The sequence below is a fragment of the Mastomys coucha genome, unplaced genomic scaffold (genome assembly GCF_008632895.1).
Source record: "Mastomys coucha isolate ucsf_1 unplaced genomic scaffold, UCSF_Mcou_1 pScaffold15, whole genome shotgun sequence".
In the NCBI taxonomy this organism is placed as follows: domain Eukaryota; kingdom Metazoa; phylum Chordata; class Mammalia; order Rodentia; family Muridae; genus Mastomys; species Mastomys coucha.
Genome location: NW_022196897.1, coordinates 71,013,804 through 71,022,160, shown reverse-complemented (window position 1 = coordinate 71,022,160; position 8,357 = coordinate 71,013,804). Strand labels below are relative to the sequence as shown.

The window sequence follows — 8,357 nt, the reverse complement described above, 5'->3', positions numbered from 1 at the left end:
TCAGCCATTTGGTGTTCATCAATTGAGAATTCTTTGTTTAGCTCTGTACCCCATTTTTTAATAGACAACCAGTGTTCTTAACTGTTGAGCCATCACTCCAGCTTCTGCACATGCCCCTTTGAAGCCCACTTAAAACTCAATAGTCAGTGACCCTTTAAAAATCTCTCTTACTGCCAGGCAGTGGTGGCACACGCCTTTAATCCCAGCACTTGGGAGGCAGAGGCAGGTGAATTTCTGAGTTCAAGGCCAGCCTGGTCTGCAGAGTGAGTTCCAGGACAGCCAGGGCTACACAGAGAAACCCTGTCTCAACCCTCCCCACCCCAAAAAAAACCTCTCTTACCAATGCTCCTCCATGTAGCTATAGGTTATTGAATGAAAATCCTGGGCTGGAGAGATGGCTCAGTGGTTAAGAGCACTGATTACTCTTCTGAAGGTCCTGAGTTCAAATCCCAGCAACCACATGGTGACTCAAAACCATCTGTAATGAGATCTGATGCCCACTTCTGGTGTATCTGAAGACAGCTACAGTGTACTTCCATATAATAATAAATAAATAAATCTTTTAAAAAAGACTTGTTAAAAAACCAAATTAAAAAAAAAAAAGAAAATCCCAATGTAGGACATGTTTTTACCAGTTGTTGGCATGGAAGTTCCAGAGGTTCCCAAAGCACTGCTGTTGGCTGCCCCCAGGGACTTGATTATAGGACTCTCTTGCTGAAGATATCAATCACACACTTTGCACACAGAACACAGAAAGATCAAGCTGTGTCAGAATTGGAGCCCCCCTCCCTGCTGGAGAGTTTTCATGGCGCTCCAAGTGACTATGCTGGTTATGAGGGTGACTAACTGCTTTTCGATTCAACTTGAGGAGGCCTGCTCTATCAGAGGGAATTCATGCCTGGTACTATAAACCCCGTTAAGCTTGGTTAAGGCTGTGGAAGTCATGTGCCTTACAGGAGAACTTATGACCAGTTTTGGCTAAATGGACATGACAAACAGCCATTGACATTCCTCCTAGCCATGGTCAGAGGAATCTCTTAGAGTTTCAGGTGGAGGCTAATGCAGAGGCTCATAACGGGTCAAAGTACCAAAAAGAAGTGGATGCTGCAGTGATTGAGTCTAAATAGGACACGTGTACCATCCCCTCCCAGCTCCAGGAACACAGACAAAAGGATGGAAACAATGCAAGAGACAGAGGAGAAGGTGGTGTGAGGCCAAAAGACGTCTTCGGAATGTAAAATGGCGATTGTGTTCACCCACTCACTCAGCTGTGCTTCCCCCCCCACACAGTGTCTACCCGTGACTGGGCCGTCAACCCTTCATAGTGGCTGGACCACGCGATGCTCGATGTCCTTCCTGCCTATTCCTGAGGAAGTCAGACCATGCTAGGTGGAAACGGGTGTCACTTTTCTTAGTGGTGTACCCACTGAAATGTAGCCCATGCTCCAGTAGATGTCATCCTACATGCTTGTGTGAGCAGATGTAATGACATTCAGTGGGCCACACTTGCATGAAAAGATGTAAAGGTTAAAGGGGAGCTTCTGGTGAGGAAGGGCTTCAGCAGAAGAGAGAGGGGTACGAGAGAGGGTAATGGAAATGAAGATGAATAAAATATACTGTGTACATGTATGAAACTTTCAAAGAATAAAAACAAAAAAATCATCATTTTCTTTCTGCTCAAACCCCTTGACTTCTCATGTGGTTTCACTTCTTCCTTATTTTTTTGTATATATTTATGTATATGTACATGACTGTATGAGCATTCGTATGGAAGCCAAGAGATCAACCTTGGGTGGTGGTCTTCAGGTGTCATGCTCTTTAAAAAAAATTTTTTTTTTTAAAGGACCAGATCTCTCTCTGGCCTGGAGTTTATCCAGTAGTCTAGTTAGACTGACTATGAGAGCCAGGGAGCTTCCCGTCTTTATCTCCTCAGTACTGGGATTAGAAGCATGGGTCACCATGCTTGGCTTTGTTGTGTGGTTTCTGAGCATTGCACTCAGTTCTGCGTGCTGGCATAGCTAGCATTTTGCTGACTGATTCATCTCTCTCTCTCTCTCTCTCTCTCTCTCTCTCTCTCTCTCTCTCTCTCTCTTTGGTTTTTCGAGACAGGGTTTCTCTGTGTAGCCCTAGCTGTCCTGGAACTCACTCTGTAGACCAGGCTGGCCTCGATCTCAGAAATCTGCCTGTCTCTGCCTCCCAAGTAGTAGGATTAAAGGTGTGTGTCACCACCGCCCAGCTCATCTCTTTATTTTTTTATTTTTTTAAAAGATTGATTTATTTATTTTATGTATATGAGTACACTGTAGCTGTACAAAGAGTTGTGAGCCTTCATCTGATTGTTGGGAATTGACTTTTAGGACCTCTGCTAGCTCCAGTCAACCCCACTTGCTCCATCCCAAAGATTTATTATCTTATAAATAAGTATGCTATAGCTGTCTTCAGACGCACCAAAAGAGGGCATCAGATCTCATTACGGGTGGTTGTGAGCCACCATGTGGTTGCTGGGATTTGAACTCAGGACCTTCAGCAGAGCAGTCCATGCTCTTACCTGCTGAGCCACCTCTCCAGCCCTTACCTCTTTATTTTTTAAACAGGCTTCTTTCTTTATAAAAATTTGAGTTATGCACTTAAATTCATAAGATGTCATACATGATACCCCATTTTGATGGAGCAAACCTTTAGCGAGTATAAAAGGATATTGTAAAACTTAATATCCTTTTTGGGCTATGAATCCTATCACATTAGAGTATTATCATCAAACATGCTTTCTGTTTTATTTCTTTTCTGTGGCCATATTGAGATAGTTTCAGCTATGCTGTACTAACACAGACTGTCAATCTCCCTTCACACAGCAGTGTTCTGTGTCTCATTCATGTGTATCCGTGGAGGGGTTTGGGCTAATAAATGCTCTGTGGCAGACAAGGGTGAAGCTGAAGGATCACCTTAGCTGTAGTGATTCTTAGCCTTCCTAATGCTGCCACCCTTTAGTACAGTTTGTCATGTTGTAGTGCGCCCCCCAGCATAAAATTACTTAGTTGCGACTCCATAACTGTATGAGTGATCATGTAAATATCTGATATGCAGACTATCTGATATGTGACCCCCAAAGGGGGCTCAACCCACAGAGGGTTTTTCAATGCTTCAGGCTGGAAGAGACATCAATCTCTCACACTTTACTATGAGAGTCCTCCCTGTACAGAGGAAGCAGGAAAATGAACAGGATCTAGAGGGTAGAATGCACAGTCTCTGACTCATCCATCCTCCAGGTTACACTGTATGAGGCTCAAAGAGAATAAACACACCATCATGAAATTCTATCCTTATTTTGGTCCTAACAGAGGATGTGTTATTTAAACCAATCTTATTTATGTAGCTCCCCAATCATCTCTCCAGTTTTCCTGCTTTGGAGTTAGGGTTTGTTCAGTTTTCACTTCTGCCCCGAGACATCCTTGCTGCAGAATCCAGCAGCTCTGAATTCTGAACTCTGAAAAAAAGCAAAGCAAGACTTTACAACAGCTGTGATAGCTGGGTATGACTATCTTCATTTTAGAGTTTGAAGGCCAGAGAGTAGAGAGGTGACATGCTTTGTCTAGGTCACAAAGCAAACTGGGGAGACTAGGATGGTCCCTTGGGGATGTTGGATTCTGGCTTGGTGTTCTAGAGGGCGAAGACTTTCTCATGATTTCTAGAGTCATTTTTGCCCTGAAGCTCTCTGCTGCCCTCTCTCTACTTCTTTCTGTAGATGTGATCTTGTGAAAAGTTATCTCAAATGCAGGGCTTTCTCCTCTGGAAGTTTTAAGGTTCAAATAGACTCTATACTTCTTGGTATTTTATAGACTTACCCCCACCCCATTCTAGAGCACCGAGAAAATAGTAGGGACTAGAAAATATTCTAATGGATTAATATTTAAGAGTGGCCGCCCTAGTGGGAGTGTTCACAGCAGTTAAGCAACAGTGGGAGCAATGCCTCTCAATGTATTTCTGTAGCCCCATGGCTGACTCAGAACAACTCCTTAACAATGAGCTGTCAAGCCTCCTTTACATTTTATTTACATTCCATTGCGCTTTCTATCAGGCAGACAGAATAGAATGATATGGTCTCCTGATTCATACTCATTCTCATTTGGGGAAGAAGAGTTATTCCAGCCAAACACCATGCTAGATGCTAAAATGGAATTAATTATTCTGTTTGTAATCATTTTTTCTTTAAAATTTTTTTATAACATTTTATTTTATTTTTAAACTGTGTGCATGTGAGTGTGTGTGTGTGTGCACGTGTACATGTCACAGACACTGAGATTGGAGGTAAGAGGACAACTTGCAGGAGTTGGTTCTCTTCTTCCACCTTGTGGGTCTTGGGTATTGAACGTAAGGCTTGGTAACAAACAAGGTACAGAGCCACGTCTTTGACCTATATAAAACCAAGTTATAGAGTGCTTGCCTTCTCTCAGACATTCTGGGTGCTATGTTGTTCTTCCTGGTTCTACCTATCTTTCTCCTGTTTCAGACATTACGGAACAATTAAAGTCTTGTTTTCTGGAAGTCTTTAAAGTTATAATAGCAAAATTAAGTGCTCTGGCTTGAGATAGGTTCCTGTGAAACTACACTTCCCAGCTTCCCTTGTGGACGGCAGAAGTCATTTCCTGTCGGGGGTGATCCTGCAAGCGTCACTGCCGGCAGGAAACTGATCTGACTGAAACCCAGGTAGCGTCATTTTGGCCTGCTCCCCCTCAAAAAGTTCCAGTGTCTGACTTTGTGATTTATTTTTCTTACACATTTAAGCACAGTAAAACTTTGGGGAAAAAAGTCTCCACGTGACAATTATCACAGAAAGCTTCAGGGATGGCTACTTGGAACTCCCTTGCAAAGTAGCAAAACACCTGTGACCAACACAGTAAGAATGAGTTCTATTGACTGATAAGCAGTGCTCAGGTAATGGCCCAGGGATGAAGGATTTGTAATAATCATGAGGATAGATTCTATTGATGCAGGATGCAAAGTACATGAGACCTTTTTCATAAGAAGTGTTCTCTTCACTGAGGGAATCATCATTAGGGCCTTAACGATACTCAGGATTTGGCCGGGGTGGGGGTGGGGTGTGGGTGGGGTGGGAGGAGGGTGGAGTGTGGGATGGGGAGGTGGGGGTGAGGAACCCTGCTATGGGTTTCAAATTCTCCATTCCAAAGTACCCAGCCTCAGCCACACTACAGGCTAACCTAAAAGGCTCATTTGTTCAACTCTTGGTCCAAATTTGGCCTCAGTATACACTGGACAAATGGCTACTGCTGGCCCAAAGTCTTTCGATTTCTAATGCCTGATTAGGATAATTCCACAAGACAGAACAAGACAGGTGGTTTGAGGCACCTCCCCCATAAAACATACAGCTCACTTTAATCTCACTCAAGGCTCGGGCTTACAAGCACGCTCAGGATTGGAGTGCCTTCCAGCGTGGCTGGCGACTTAGGTTCACCTTGGAGTAGATAAATAACAACCGTGTGTCTTGTAGCCATTTTGGCTGATGAAACGAAGGAAATGAAAGGACATGCATGTTTGTTTCTAAGTCTGGCGGTGCACAAAGTATATTATAGATATGTGGTAGAGCATAGACAGAGGCAGACACACTCCTGGGAGAGTCCAGAGTGGTCATGACCTTGAACCATGTGGGGAGAAGCAGTGGGAAAGAGAGAGAGCGGGGAACCAAGTGTAGCAGTCAGGAGGCCAAAGGTACAGGAGGAGCAAACGAGGTAACCAAAATGTCTGAATTATATAGGGAAGACGCTCAGGGGGAAGGGCAGTCCAGCTCCTGGGCTGGAGAGTTCAGGTAGAAGACAGGATATTCCAGCCATACCCTGTAACTGGTAGGGACTCAGAGATGCTCAGAGAACCAGGAGACCAGGTCTGCTTTGATATGTTAAATAGATGCCTTTGCTGCTGGTCCTGGGCTTGAAAGTTAACAATGACCTAGCTACTATGTGGCTTGCCGCCATCTTGGCTGGAGACCTTGTCAGGTTAAAGTGCCATCTTGGTTGAGGTGATTAAGGAGGTATCTCCCTGCTTATCACTGTATTCTGTTTTTAGACTGAAGAAGCAGAATCAGGCTTCCAAGATGGTTTATAAAACTGGATCATATAAGAGCTGTGATGGCTGTCTGTGTCAAGCTTTAGCCATTTTATGAGTCATAGAAAAAAAAAAACTAGCATTTTGTAAAAAAAAAGTGCATTATAAAAGATCAGGAAAATGAAGTTCCCAGTCTCTATGGACTGTATTTATGGTTTAAAGTTTACTTCGATGCTAAAAGATCTTTAATTCAAGCATTATAATTTTAAGGGTCAAATTATAAAATCCTGGTCTTATAAAAGTTACTCACTTATTGTAAACTGTTAAAGATAACTAAGTATACAAGTTAATGGTTAATGCTTAGTGCAGATGCAATTTATATGGAAGCAAGCTTGGAGGCACACATTAAAGGAATATATTTCAGGAAATTACTGATGACTAAAATTATACTTGAACAACAACAACAAAACTATAATAGTTCTATTTTGTAAAGCTGTGGTTCTCAACTTAACCCACCTCTTGATTAATTTCTGCTAAAGGTTTTTTTTTTTGATAATCTTAATAGTTTTAGTAATCATACATGCCACTTTTGAAATCTCTTTGTAGTTCAGTAACCATTCCTGGGTCAGGTAATTAAAAAAGCATAAAAAAAGCCCTCAGCCTGGTGGTGGCAGCACATGCTTTAAGATTCACTTAGACTAATCATTTATTTAAAGGCAGATTTCTGAGTTTGAGGCCAGCCTGGTCTACGGAGCAAGTTCCAGGACAGCCAGGGCTATACAGAGAAAGCCTGTCTCTAAAAACCAATAAATAAATAAATAAAGCAAGCTGGATGGTGGTGGCCCATGCCTTTAATCCCAGTACTTGGGAGGAAGAGACAAGCAGATCTCTGAGTTAGAGGCCAGCTTGGTCTACAGAATTAATTCCATGGCAGACAAGGTTACACAGAGAAACTCTGACTTGAGAACAAAACAAAACAAAACAAACAAACAAACAAATAAAAAAAAACCCAACCAAGTAATGAAGCAAGCAAGCAAGCAAGCAAGCAAAACATTCTCGGCATGGCAAGAGAGCATCAAAGTGTCTCCTAATACAGGTGTGCCTTTTTTCTATCCCCACTCCACCTCCGACAAAAGGCATTTGGATTCTGTATTGACAAGTTGAGAATTAACTTGTAATGTAGTCATTAAACACAACAGCCTCAGTTTTACATCAGTGGTATTGAGATTTTGTTGCTCTCCCAAGTTATTGACTTATTCTTCCTTGGGGCATCTCTTCTGGATGGGTTTGTTGTCTATCTTTAGATGCTGTATTTGTCCAGTGGTTTCCGGGATACTGTTCTGGTTAGATGCTTCAGAGTGGGAGCTATCTGGGACTTCGTTTATTTTCTGGAAAGATACAAGTATAATCTTGAGAAGAATATCTGGCACTTTCTATTGATTAGTTTCTAGATTCTCCATTTAACATATTTAGGCTGTTACTTCTTTAGGGCAAAATGCTTTTGGGAATCAGAAATAGCATTATTCTCTAAAGGGAAAAAATTATTAAAGTTAACATAGCTAAATGTAAGGGGTTTAGGTGGATCTATATACCCCTTTTTATTTAAAAAAAATCACCATTTAAGTATTTGATAGTGTCATTCCATGACAGCTTGGCCCTATAGATTGTAAGGGAATCCAGTAACATGATTAATAGTCCATAAACTGTAAAATTCCTTAAAGCATTTTCTAGCACAGGCAGGACCATTATCAGATTTTAGTTATAATGGGAGTCCTAGAAAGAAGAAGGTGTATAATAAATGATTAATGGCATCTGAGGTTGTTTCACCCCGTGACTAGAAGCAAAAATCATATTAGAAAAGGCATTCCAACTGTTACGTCAATTTATTTTGGATGTCAGAATTCTGAGATATGAGAGACATGTTTGTGAAGTAAAATTCCACCAGCAGATGGCAGTGGTGTGGAAGAAGTTATTAGTTTTTTTGGGGGCACCCTGAAAAGAAAGTATGAGGAACAAAGAGGAGGTCATCTCACCAGCGGCTTGACCCTGGCAGATGTTGACAAGCCTGGCAGATTAGAATGAGCACGAATATGAGTTGCAAATAAAAGTTGGGTTTATTGTTCAATACACATCTCGAGCAAGTGAAATGACGTTTGTAGTGGGGTGGGTTTAAGCCTTGCAGTTTCTAAAAGAGAAACATAACATGCAGAGCCAGTTAACATATTTAGTGGCTGAGAAGCATCTAATAAAAGCTGGTTGATTAAGAAGAAGGAAGACCAAAAGGTAGACATTTCATTTCT

General features: G+C 41.9%; 1 protein-coding gene across 1 annotated transcript in view; it reads left to right on the top strand.

Annotated features, from left to right (window-relative positions):
* The first annotated feature begins 4,685 nt into the window (after positions 1-4,685).
* Positions 4,686-8,357, top strand: part of Tfpi (tissue factor pathway inhibitor) — a 49,109-nt gene continuing 45,437 nt past the window's right edge. The window contains exon 1 of the mRNA XM_031370820.1: positions 4,686-4,704. The gene's annotated coding sequence lies outside the window, so the exon portion shown is untranslated. The remainder of the gene's footprint in view (positions 4,705-8,357) is intronic.